Below are 14540 nucleotides of genomic sequence, written 5' to 3' on the forward strand. Positions count from 1 at the left end.
TCCCTGTGTCCTCTGCTTGTCTCCCGCCTGCAGTACACATGCCCCTCGGGGGCATCACAAGGATGACATCACCGGATCGCGCTGCCGCCCAGCCGGAGTTGGTATAATCGGTAGCCTAAGAGGGGAAAAATGTATTGCCTTAGACTTTGCAAGAGCTGAGCTGCTGTTCATGGAACCATCGGAGGAGCTGCCAGCGTGGGGTTCTACGGAGGACAGTTGGGATTTGAATAGGAATGGAGTCAGTTGAAGGGAGAGTTAGTCACAGGACTCGGATAGAGAGAGAGATGGATACATTTACATGAATGTGAGGAGATGTAAATCCGTGGTTTAAAGTGCCAAGTTGCGCTAAGATTTCCTCCTGCCTCTCCTTGGGAATTATAGTGAAGGTATCCTGCCTGTTATCTGGCGAATATTTAGATAGATTTGTGGATCCATGGAAGGGCAGGCTTACACTTTCCTGACAATTACACCAGATTTATCACCGGGGAAAAAAAACATTGCTTTTTCCTTTACTTTAATAAATATGGTGCCGCTGTGTGCAATGCATTTGCCCCTCTTTTGCAGCTGGGGAGACTTCAGGAAATGTGTTTCACATAAGGAAAAAGTTGATTAGGTCTGTCACTAAAAAGCCAACGTTACATTTAGTGCAAATGAAAAAAGCACAGCCCATTTTTTTACTGGGATCCATGCATCCCCATTACTTTTAATTACATTTTCAGGTTACTCTTTCACAAGATAGGCTATGGCTTCATTTTCATGTAAGAATGAATAAGGCTAACTCATTTGATTAATTACACATGTCAAGTGGACTAGCTATAGGCATAAGTACTGACTTGTTTTTGTAAATATCATCCTTCTAAGCCGAGTGCTCTGCAAGTATTGTTCTCCTATATCAGGGGTGTGCAAACTTTTCCTCGTTCATACCCCTGTCCGTTCCCCTCTGTGGCTTGCGCCCCCCCACCCCTGCTCGGCCCCGGCATCAAATGATCTGCGGGCTCATGTGACGTCACGTTGCCATGGTATTTGACGCCGGTTTACCATGACGATGTTTGTTAAAGAGGCCCGCATGGTCCCCCGGCATTTAATTTAAATGCCTTGGGAGAGAGCACGTGACCATTTTAACTGCCGCGTCCCCCCCAGAAAATCTAGCACCCCCCCCCCAGTTTGTGCACCCCTGCCCTATATAACTGCAGTCTCTCACACGGGCGTATTCAGGTAGCTTCGATGAGTGACTTAACCCATGTTAAGTGCACTTACCAAGCGATTTTGCATGTGTGCCTATTCAGAAAGCTTCGATAGCATGGCACAATCGCTTGTAAAAGGCTTTTTAATGAGCTTTATCACTCTTGCTCTGGCAAGCCATGCACTAGCTCCAAAAAGGGCAGAAACGTGCATTTTTTGCGAGTAATACAAATGAGACCGCGCTGGTTGGGAATCCCCTGTGAATACAAGGCAGGTCTATCCTGCGGCTCCCACTCTCTCCCGTGATCCACCGGGGCCAACTTTATAGACAAATATGAAAGTTCAACGCTTACATCAATATGCCATCTTGAATAAAGGATGGCACGATCCCCCACACCCCTCAGGTTACCGGATGGTAGGTAATCCTAATCACATCTTCCTTTGCCCTTACTATGCTGATACTACGCATTGTAAGGTCAAAGGAAGGTGTGATTAGGATTACCTACCATCCGGTAACCTGAGGGGTGTGGGGGATCGTGCCATCCTTTAATCACGACTGTAACGTTATTATAAGTTATATTGAATTGGTTTTCCTTGCACTTCCCTTTTCTGTTTTGCTTTTTTTTGCCAGTAACTGCTATTTAGATAGCTTCGATATGCACATCGTGCCTTAAACACGCTTATTTTGTTTTCGCCACCTAAATGGGGGGGACAAGATAGGAATTGCAATTTCCCTCCACCAGTCTGAAAGAGGAGGCGGAAGTCTTTCTAACCTAATAGGCCTGTACAGTATATATGTCCCCTGAAACAAAGTAGGGAGAGATGCCAGAGGTACCTGAGGTACCATGGGAGATATGCTAATGTCTATACAAAGTATATTTAAATGAATCACACATCTTAAGATATAACACCAATCAATTTAAATACCCTTATGATGACAGGGTTACAAGTGTCAGGATTAGAACCCACAACACTGCCATTCAGGGCAGCAGCTCTGCCATTAAACTAACCCTGATGCTAGGACGTGCTCTTTACTTTTTTTTGTTCAACTCAATGCCATTGTAATCAGTTTTAAAGCATTCTTTGATTTCTAAAGCAGGTTTTAGCCCACTTCCTAAGCAACGCAAGATCTTTGCAACACTTTCCTGCTTGTGATTATTTGTTGCCAATTTTCCAGCAGTTTGAGCTGTAAACTGTAACAATAATGTTACCTTAATAATATAAGGATACATTGTAACTGCTGAGTTACACTGACTGAATGATTGATTGAACCTGAAGGGCGGCCATTATGTTAGGCACACAATCAGGATGTTGACAGATTTATAACAGGAGCACCAAACAATTGCCAGCTTAGGTAAGAATGTGGAATTATACATTGTCACATGCTATACATATAAAAAATAAGAAGAAAAGGAAGAAAAGGCGGGAAAGCAATATTATTGCTTTAAAAACAGACCATTTCCACTTTCTGGTTGCCAGTTTAAAGTTCCTTGTGCATAAAAATTAGCACACTTGAGACACTTGACGGTGAAGCTTCCCAACATCTGGTTTAGTTCAATGCTAGAGCTACTGTCCTGAATAGCAGAAATTGTGGATTCTAATCCTGTTATATAAGCATTAGCATATCTCCCATGGTACCTGAGGTATGTTCATTTATTAGCACAGGCATCTCTCTAATTTTGTTTGAGGGAAGTTTGAGGGGACACATATACAACTAGAGATACCTATTTGGTTAGGAAGTCCTCGTCCTCCTATTTCAAGCAATGGAGGGAAATTGGAAGTTGAGGTCATTTTGCTTGTAAAGCAACTTCAAACTCGTGTGGTATGTACATTTTGTACCAAACAGTATATATCAAATACCCTTTAACACAAATTTCATACCGTGAAGTAGGAACATGCCAACACATTCAATGTTGCAGTGATAACATCGAAGCTACCTGAATAGGTCCCACAGAGTGGAAACCAGCATTCCAGTCAGGCTGTCCTTATCTGTACCTATGTGAAGAGAGTTTACAACTGATAGATGAAATCATGATAGTTGGGGGGAGAAAAGGAAGTATAATACTAAGGAAAGAGAAAGTCTTTTGGATACATCAGAGACTTTAAAACCAAACCTGGCACTTTAAAGTGTTTCTTTGTGTTCAGAAATATATATCTATAATTGACGTGATTGTGGAATTGCATCTCTGGACGTGGGTGTCTGTGTCTTTCTTGTGTCTTTATTTGGTGAGATGGTAAATTCAAGTGGGATACTAAGCAGAGGCTTTGTAAAGATGTAGTATTTTTCAAAGCGTCAGGGGAGTTCGTCTCGAAGTCATAAAATAGAAAAACATATCATAGTGCAAAAATGTTTGAACAGTGAAAAAGGTGAAAATTCATCCAAAATGACTACTCACATTTTAAGTAATCAAATTAGACAGTCATCCAACTTAAGGGGTGGATGCGCCCTATGTGTAAACAGCAGCCACCAATCACAACCTCCAAAGGAGAAAAAAGAGAGACCATATAGTGTAGAGGTAAAACAATTATAATATCAAAACATGATTCAAGGCTTACACTTCATACGGTCGATGTGGGCACTCATAGGTAGCGGTTGACGGATATCCCTGGGGCTCGCGATTCCTCTGGGTACTTGGTCACCTCCGCTCTCTCTGGAAACACTTGGATCCACACCGGAGCTTTCGTTCCTTCACTTCCGGCACGCCGAGAGCCTCCCAGGCTCCCGCTGCGTCACTTCCGGTGCGCCGGGGACTTCCGGATCAGATGGTTACAGTGGAGTTCTCGTGTCCCCCTTCTCGTGGCTGTTGGACTGGAACACTCTATGCATTTCGTCGCTCTCTCTGGCGACTTCCTCAGGAGTGACTCATAGCTGCTTACTATACTGCTATATACCCTAATGCCCTCCCTCTAATTAAGACCTAATTGTACAATTAAAGTGGTATCACATAAATTCAATGGTATCACATATATTCAATTGAAGTAGTGTCATATGTATTAACAGAGTGGGTTGGTGCAGTGTCATATACTTCATCTGTCTTGTTATCATTTATACAGGGTAAAATAAAACACAAGAAAAATACAGGGAAATATATATATGGCATCATATGAAATATAAAAATTGGTAATATAAATATATAAAATATATAAAAATTGTATAAAAAAGACTAAAAAACTATCTGACCTATGTATCAAGTTATACACTAATAAAATCACGACAATTGTGGTTGTGCTCAAAAAAAGAGAAAGAAAAACGGGATTAATACAATATCATATTATTATATTATATTCACAATCAACATCCCAGGAACACCCCTAGTTCAATATCCACATTGAGTCCTCTAGGAACTAGAGTTTTCAATGTGAAGATCCAGTAGGTTTCCCTTTTAGTTAGTTGAACATCACGGTCGCCTCCTCTCCAATGAGGTAGTACTTTTTCTAAGACCGTAAAGGTCAATCCTGTGGTGTTGCCTTGGTGATGTTTAATAAAATGATCTGACAAAAGGTGTGTGGTTAGCCCTCTTCTAATGTTGCTTACATGTTCTAGGATTCTAATCCTTAGATCCCTGGAAGTTTTGCCGATATATTGAAGACGAAGACCACAAGGACATGTGATCATATAAATTACATAGTCAGTTCTACATGTGACATGGTGTTTAATATCATATTTCTCTTTTGTCACATGTGAAGTGAAAGAAAATGTATCAGTTGTTCTGTATTTACAGGCCTTACAAACTGTGCATCCAAAAAAACCTTTTATTGCAGGTAGCCAATTATTTTCTCTTTTTTCTTTTATTTTAGGCAATGAACTTGGGGCTAGTTGACTCTTCAGATTGTTTGCCCTCCTGAATACAACCATAGGCACATCTGGAACCACATCACCTAATATTGTGTCATTTTGGATAATATGCCAATATTTCTTTATAATTTTCACAATTTTATTTGAATCTTTATTAAAATTGGTTAAAAATGAAAAACTGAATTTGTCTTTATTAGTTGTGTCTGATTTTTCCTCAGTTTTTGTTTTTAGCAGATTGCTTCTATCTAGATCTCTTGCTTTTGTTATAGCATTTTTTAAATTACCAGGATTGTATTTCCTACTTAGGAACCTGTTTTCCAATACTTTGGATTGTATATCAAAGCTATTAAGATCTGAGCAATTACGTCTTACCCTTCTAAATTGGCCATAAGGCACATTATTTAACCAACTTTGATGGTGACAACTCGAAGGTAAGATATAATTATTACTGTCAACTTCCTTGTAGAAGGTTTTGGTTTTTAAGCACCCCTCCTCTGCAAATATAGTCAGATCAAGGAAGTTGGCAGAAATCTTGCTGTAATTGCATGTAAATTTTAGATTGGAATCATTATCGTTAATGTATTCAATGAATCTGAGAAGATCTGTTTCTTCACCTCTCCAAATAAAAATAATATCATCAATAAATCTCCGCCATAGGACCAAATTTGCACCCAGTTCAGGGATGGACCAAATATAATCATCTTCCCATATTCCCATAAATAAATTAGCATAACTTGGTGCAAATTTGGTACCCATGGCGGTTCCACGCTTTTGCAAATAAAATGTATCCTCAAACCAAAAATAATTATTTCTCAAAATAAAAAGGAAACCATCTAAAATAAAATTGGCGTGTTCCTGGGATGATGTAGTAACCAGACTGTTTTCGGTACTGGGACAAGGTGCGAGATTACAGCTGCATGAACGCTTTGTTCACCACGGCTCATGCGCGGGGTGGCTACGGGCAGTCAGCAGAATTATTTGCTGGGTCGTTTATGTCATTGCAATTCAGTATGTGCCCGGCGAATGGCACACTGAATATCTTTCCAATGGCCGTGCAACAAATAAATAAATACAAGTTTGATTTATTATAAATTACAATGAATTTTTTGTTTTTGAAAAAGAAGAAAAAGTGTGCAATGTTTCCTAGCTTGTGGGACTTGTACTAGGGACATAGGGAGAATTTATAACGTCTGAAGAAGTACTGTACTGTATGATTCTGATATTCGGTAGCGGTCAGAGTGCTAAAAATTGCAAATAAATGCCAGGGATTTAAACTTGGGTTTGCGGAGCACCGAAAACAGCAACTCTGGCTACATCTGTATCAAAGTGTAAAATAAATCTGGCTGGTAAGATTTATTTATTGCATGCGGCAGATGACACATTGAATACAGTACAGTATCTGTGTCTTTGCATGCCAAAAACGTCACACGTTTTTGAATACAAGATGCAATGTAGAAATGTTTCATTTTAAACACTGCTTTTCATTGTTTAATTATATTCGACACAATTTAAGTATTAATGATTTGCTTTATTATAATAGCATGCCGCGGCTTGAGAGGTGGGTACTGGATACTGCCCTTTGATGGAACATAGCCATGTCGGCAACTTCCGAAGGAGAAAGCGATTGAATATAACTTTCGGATCCACTACCATATGTCTAGCACCAGCACGAGTATGGACCGACCAACTTCAAAAACGAGAAGAACCACCACCTTAAGTATATGATCAACTCCTACAACTATGTGCAGCACACCCCTTTGATCCACTGATACAACTTGTGAAATGGGTTGATTCACAACCACAGCTTGCAGCCACGCCATTCTCAGCCTCAACACATGGATAATTAAGTTAAATTAAGTTTACATAGAACTGTCATTCCCAAATGAGCTGCATATGCATGCCATACAGGTTCCACAATACACACATGCGCAGAAATTCAATGATCCGCATAACCGTTCCATACAGGTTCCATAGAACACACATGCGCAGTGCATTGGTAGTACGCATTACACATAATGTTATTCATGCATCTATTTCTTATTAATAAATAACTATCTCATAATTAGTTGACAGGTGATACTGTACAAGAGACAGCTAGAAGATGTCGGAAAGAAAATTGTATTGTAAGAAAATTGAAAAAGATTTCACAAAAATTCACACTAATAAAAAAAATTCATACTTTAAAAATACTTTCTTAGTAATTAGAAGTTTTTTTTAATTGGAAAAAGTAGTGGGTTACATTGAAGTAAATGGGATATCATATGAAATTAATGTGAATAAGTGGTGGGTTACATTGCATTTAGATTAGAGCTGCACACTAGCACTCTAGCACTGCCTATCATTACTGCAGAGTAATAAGACCACCGCTAAACTCAATTTTTGTGGCCATGGGGCAGTAGCGGCCACAGTGCCACAACATGCAAATAAATGCCAGGGATTTACGCTTGCTTTTGCGCGGCACCGAAAACAGTATGTTTTGCTACTTCTGTAGGAAATGGCACAAATAGCAGCCTGAAGAGGTTGAGAGAATGAGGAGTACAAAGACATGTGTGTGTCATCAGAAAAGAGCTGATACTGACATTCAGGTAGCAATGGGTTCCTGAAGATGCCTCCCACTCACTCAATCCTACATTCTCTATTCTATGTATCACATAACATTACAGCTTGGGGTAAAACCAGTCACATATTTATCTGTCATAAACCAAACCAATTGAATGATCAGAACCTGGGCAAAACGCTCTCCCAAGAGCACTGACCGAAGACCACAATCGCCTCCTGGCTCCTTCCGAGTTGCTATTCCAACAACACTTGAAATGGTACTGTAGCAACAGGGAGGTGAAAGCCAGTTAATTTATTCTAATGACATGTTTAAGATGTCTTATCTAGGTGATGCAATTTTTACAAAAATCTGACACCTGAAAGTTTTTTAATGTATTTGTTAAAGTTAAACTTGGGAGAGATTTGATTCCCTTTTGTGTGATCAACAAGTGCTTGTGCAGCCAGTCTCCCCTCCCCACCTCCCCTTATCTTTATTGGCTCTCAGATAAGGACATGGTGGGATAAAGGCAAAGACAACACTTGATTGACAAGCACTTCCTTATTGAGAGGTCCCATGTGGGATTGCACCTTTTAATTGAATGACTAGACCAGAGAGTGTGGATCCACTGATCAGACAATTTCCAACCTTTTGTGACATCACACATGTTTCATTGTAAGATAAAATACACCCCAATTTACAGGAAACATAACATTGTCCAGCAGCTTTTGTCTGAGTAGTTGTCTAGTACTAGATTTATTTGCTTTTGCTTGTTTGGTCACACACCAGTTATACCCCTATAAACATCAAGGAATTCTATTATAAATATGCGTTTACATATTGGCCGGAGAAAAGCTCTTCAAAATTGTGGATTATAAAACACAAAAATAAACATACAGCTCTCCAAACAAGCCTGAAACATAAAATCAACAATCAGATAAAAAAACAAGTTATAAATATGAATTTCCTTAACTCTTTGCCCATCACAAAAAACAAGTACATTGTAAAGCAAAAATAAAAGTATACCCTTCCCACCCCCCACCCACCTAAAGTAATGGCAGCACTCCCATGTCATAAAGATTCCAGATTCAGGATATACAGTACTTCACATCAGTTCAGAAAAATAACATCATGACCATGAGATATAGAGCAGTGACAAGCATTACTGTCTCCAGCAGCAGAGCAAGCTGCGTGACTGCGACCGGGGCTGAGCGTACCTGAGGATTATTGGTGCGGGGGATCTGATCATGAAGTATGGAACCCTTGCAGCTATTTCACGGCTGCACTATCTCTGGAGCGGCGGCTTTTTGCTTTTTGAGCATATGTGTAGGTGTGTGTATGCATAATATATGTATATATATGTATCTATATATACTGTATCTATAGGAAGAGAAAAATCAAGCACCCCAAGTCAAAAAATCCGTAAGGCAAGGTGCTAGTCCCATAAAAAATGTAGACTATACTTTACCATTCATCAGGTTCTGTATGTGTCTGTTCAAATACACTTTTTTTGGATACTTACCTGTGAGTGCTGCCTCTTTATTTGCTGTTCTGCTGAATGGTAAAGTATACTATATATATATATATATATATATATATATGAAAAAAACAAGAAAACAACAGGCGCACTCATGGTGTAGTATGTCAATAACATTTATATAGGACTGGAAAGGAATAGAAATTGCGCACTCACAAACGTGACAAGAACATAAGCATGTGTGAGTAAAACTCAATCGCCAGCGGGGTCAGGATAGCAGGGTACCGTCTAGGGGCTCCACCGTGTGCTGCAGGTGTCAGTAGCTCCGTGTACCGGACGCTTCCTCACTCCAATCTCGCAAGAGTCGTGACGTCAGCGGGAGCTCGCCCAACTCCAATACCGCGAGAATCGTGACGTCAACGGGAACATTAAAGTGACGTCAGAATATGGACAGTCTCTCAACTCCTCTCCCTGCCCCCGCTGGATACAATGCTTTCTACTATATATATATATATATATATAGTACATATTACCTTCCTTGCGTCCGGCAAATAAGAGACAGCACTCACTTCCAAATGGACAAAAAAAAAAGTTTAGTGTTCAGGCATATTATAAACAGACAGCCGATCCCGACGTTTCGGCTTTCTCAAGGGGGGTGCTAACTTTGTGTAACTGTGTGGTGATTAAGGATAAAGATTTGCTATAAGTGAATAATAAACAATTGTGTATCATTGTAAAAGTGATGATAATAAATGTATAAAATTAATGTGTAATGTAGAAACTGATTATATTAAATCAAACCAATCCCAATAGATGCTATGATGAAATGTCCAGTTCCAGCAAACTGTCCGTTATGGAGTAGGCTAAAGCATCTTAAGTGATCTAGCCTGATTACATAGATACCTACAATACAGAGAAGAAAAGAAGCGCCAACTCCATAGCATAATACTGCATAATTTTTTTTTATTAATACAACATAGAGTAGTCACCAGGACTTGCACTCACGTAGTGGGTTAAAAACTATCATTTGAGACAATCTGTATGCTGACGTTAACGGCTGGAGGGTGTGTCGGGGGGAAGTGTGAGCCCTGCTGAGTACCTTCAACTATTGGAGGTGTTGGGGAGAATTGGGAGCCCTGCTGAGGACTTTACTACCCCAGATGAGTATCCCCTAAAGTCTTAGCAACTCGGCATCTGTGGTCTGTGTACTCATCATATTCGGATAGGGGTCTACAGTATGTGTGAGAGTATATACAATCAAAACTGTTGTTTCAGTTATTAAAAGGATCTTTATAAATAATATATTTAGAAGTGAATCAATGCAGGATGTGCTCCAAGTAAATGAGTACCTTTACAATGTGCCATTTACTACATGTATGGATCAATTTACCCATTACATGTTAGTATTCTATGAATTTATCTGTATGCAGGTGATGATAAATTCCTTTCAACCCACTTTTTTTTAACTTGGAGTGTGTTACCCATCTCTCGATTGCTTTAATGAACTGAAGGTTCCTACTAGAAGTGGAACTAGTAAATTGTGGGCCCTAATGCAAGTATATGAGCTGGGCCATGCTTGAATACACATACAGAACAATTTGGAAAAAAATATACACCATTTGCAATTCTCCCTCCTTACCATGTCCTCCCCCACACCCGATACATACACCAAATTACCCCACCCACACACACACAACACACACATCCCATATATACACAAATCACCAAATGAACCACCCCTCTTATATACACACACACCACATTAATCCCCCACAGCCGTCATATATAAACACACACCAAATAATCCCCCACGCACACCGTCCATATATACACACACTCCAAATTAGCCCCCTTCATATATACACACATCAAATTAGCCCCCTTCATATATACACACATCAAATTAGCCCCCTTCATATATACACACATCAAATTAGCCCCCTTCATATATACACACATCAAATTAGCCCCCTTCATATATACACACATCAAATTAGCCCCCTTCATATATACACACATCAAATTAGCCCCCTTCATATATACACACATCAAATTAGCCCCCTTCATATATACACACATCAAATTAGCCCCCTTCATATATACACACATCAAATTAGCCCCCTTCATATATACACACATCAAATTAATCCCACACACCCCCATACATTAAAGGAGTTGTCCTCAATGCTCTTTAAAAAAATTGTAATAGGATTGAAGCAGGTGTCTCTGGAGCTGGACTGTGTTGATTTCAGCTGCAGGGACCCCTGCTTCCAGAGATACTCACCTCCGTAGGGGGAGCCAGTACTGTATCTCTGTGCTGTTTAAATGTCCCAATCACGCGGGCCAATAGGAAGACACAAGGGATGATATCACGGCTTCCTATAAGCACGCGTGATGCAGGACTTTTAATAGGGTGACTGCCCTATTGTGAACCCAGTCAGGGTTTCTAAGAGATATTTCCCCCCCACCCCCCCCCCCTCCCCACGGAGGTAAGTATCTCAGAAAGCAGGGTCCTCGGAGCAGAAATCAATGTGGTTCATCTCCGGAGACCCCCTACTTCAAACACTTTTTTTTTTTTAAACACCCGCGAGGCTGCTCCTATAGAGTAACCCCACACACTCACCTGCCTTACTTGGACCAGAGAGCAGCAGGGAGGTCTAATGCAGAGTAGCCTCTGAGGACCTGGATGTGCCTGTCAGTTATACAGACTGCCCTGCATGGGAAGGGCTGGAGAGTCAGGTCTGCACCGGACACTGGCAGGAAATAGAATGCCAAGGCAGAGCCTGGAGGGGGAGGCCCCGAGGCAGCGTGTGCTGCTGACTCTGCAGAACAGCCGGGAGGATGGGCACCTAACCAGTCCAAGCCCTGGTGCACCTGAACCCGTATGGTTGTTCCGCCACTGGGTCCTAGTTTCAATAGGAACAGGAGAGATATTATACAGAACAATATTCACACACGCCGAAATAAATATAAAATAATGTCATCTCTACACACACTCATGAAAAAAATAGTAACAAGATTTATGGGTGCTCAAGATTGCCTACCTCAAATAGGCTAATCAAATTGAATAAAATAATGGTGGTAAACCAAGGGATTGCGTATGTATTGAGAATACAATCATGGGGTTTGGGTGCTGACATTTTGGTTCCTGGAGACCTTCCTCAAGGCTGAAAGGAAATAAGTATAAGAAACCAAAACCAAGTAAAGTACATCAAAAAGGGTACAATTTTAGCGTAAGTGAAATAGCTCCATGGTTGCTGTACTTTAATAATGCACCACTTCATGATGGATGCCACTTAAAATTGGGGTCTCGTCTTCATTGAGCCCTATCTCTGGCATCCTGATGTAGTGTTATACCAAAACTATTTTAAGAGTCTCAGTAAATGATATCTATCTAGCTTCTATATTTATCAACTATCTATCTGTGCCTCTCTGTGTATCGCCTCCTTTTCCTGAGCAGAAACACTTTTGTAGTCAGGAACTAAATAACGCCCCTTTGAATTAAATGTCCTAAAGCTGCGAACTAAGAGTTAATGGTAAAATCAATCAAATACAAGTGTGCAGGTGCCGTGCCGGAAAGTTCTTTCTGCACGGCTACTCCGCTTTTGCCTAGGTAACCTTGGGACGTCACCCAGGCAGACAACAATAGCGTTGCCATGACAGCGTAATAACTGGCTATTGCTCCACAAACAGGCCCAAGTAAGGAAGGTCTAGTGCTCAATAACAAAACGGCTGTAATGTAGAAAGCACAGGTGTGCATATACTGTAGGATACAGGAGTGTCTCAGTGAGTAAAGGCACTGGCTTTGAAGCTGCTGGAGCCTGCGTAAAAACCCCTGGTGTCAGCTCCTTGTGACCTTAGCCAAGTCACTTAATCTCCCTGTGACACAGGCACCAAAATGACGTTATAAATTCTGTGGGGCAGGGACTCACTGGGCTTTTTTTTTAAAAACTATGTGTACAGCGCTACAGCGCTGTGTACACTATCAGTACTATATAAGAAAATTATAACATTACACAGGAACACAAGGAGAACCAATCGCCAAAACAATACAATGCGGAGACACATTCACATATTGTCTTATTTTTATTATTCTACCAATTCATTTTCATGCATGATAATACATAATTGTCAAACCAGTGTATTAAACACCAATCCAGTGGCTGAGTTTCAGCCATCTCCAACAGAAAAGAGAAGAAAACAAAGGTTATATATTTTTCACATTCTGGGGTGCAATCCTTTATAGCTGGTTCCCTTTTCACGCCACTCCCATGTTAGTGTTGTTGCTCCACTGGCTGAGGGTTTTGCAGATTAATACTTTGGAAGAGCAAGAGTGAGGCCTCGTCCAGGGTGACGCTGAACGCTGGCTGCGATGAAACACATTGTTGCAATGTGTGTGGCCAGCGTGAGCGAGCACCTGCACGACGCTTAGCTGCTTGCCGAAGCAAGCAAATTTGATTATGCTGCTCGCTGGCGTGTCATGTGAGCGGTTCACCCAATGAGGGCGAACCAGATCAGTGACATCTTGGCCATGCCCACTAACGCCGCCCCCGCCCCCCGCAAGTGCCACTAGCTGGCCATAAATCGTCCGGCCCAGCAGAGCACATGACGTCACCGCGCACGAGCGCCAGCGCGCTCGCTCCCTGTCTGGCCGCAGCCTACGATAATGTGGAAGCAGATGTCAGGACGTCATCAAGGGACAGCGCTGAAATACCTATGTATCAATGTCTCCATAGAACATGAATTTAATGATATTAGTTACCCTTAAGCCTAAAGTAATTATGGTCAGATGGCTGGTACATCTAAAAATAGTGTAAACAGCAAATATACTATAGCAGAAAAAAATACCTCTTATTCTGTCCTTGAGGCTGGAAAATGCACGCAAAAATCAAACAGGAAAAACAAGCCAGGGAAATTACCCTTCAGCTAATTGCTAGCAAGGTGTGAGTGCATAGGGTAAACTTTGATTACACAAGAACGTTATTTAGTTAAACATGTTTTAGGAATTATTTGTAGAGCAACTATGATATTTTTTTTATAAAACAAGATTAACAAGAAATGAAGGAAAAGTTTTCTGTTGATGTCAGCTTAAAACAAACATTATTTTATGCATACTGTATGTGATTCGTGCCTTGTTTCCTGTATAAATATTTGTGTCTTAAATGTAATTGGGATGGTAAAAAGGGCCCACGGGTCAAATGGCCTCCATTTCCTCATATTGGACATAAGGATATTAATTCATTATGGTTAAATGCATATTTAATGATTCATGGGGGGGGGGGGGAGGCGGGAAATAAACAAAATGTGTTCTGGATATTTTTAAGTGGGTTTTACTTGCTTCTGCTGTTCTTATTTATTACATATGTGGGGGATTGGGCCTTTATAAAAATAGAATGAACTAGCACTCACCCTGTCCAATATAATTCAGCTTGGAGGTGCTATGAGCCTGCATCTATACCCCAAGATGCATAAAACTAAAGAAAAATCATACAGGATCAGCACTCTCAAAAATTAAATCAAAGAAAAGGAATGACTTACATTTTGCTTTT

General features: G+C 40.6%; 1 long non-coding RNA gene across 1 annotated transcript; it reads left to right on the forward strand.

The window, feature by feature from the left end:
- The first annotated feature begins 227 nt into the window (after positions 1–227).
- Positions 228–7167, forward strand: LOC142493269 (uncharacterized). Its single transcript, XR_012801062.1, has 3 exons — positions 228–304; positions 6519–6695; positions 7045–7167. It is a non-coding gene; the product is annotated as an uncharacterized LOC142493269 (long non-coding RNA).
- The last annotated feature ends 7373 nt before the right edge of the window (positions 7168–14540 follow it).

Source organism: Ascaphus truei, chromosome 1 (genome assembly GCF_040206685.1).
Source record: "Ascaphus truei isolate aAscTru1 chromosome 1, aAscTru1.hap1, whole genome shotgun sequence".
Taxonomy (NCBI): domain Eukaryota; kingdom Metazoa; phylum Chordata; class Amphibia; order Anura; family Ascaphidae; genus Ascaphus; species Ascaphus truei.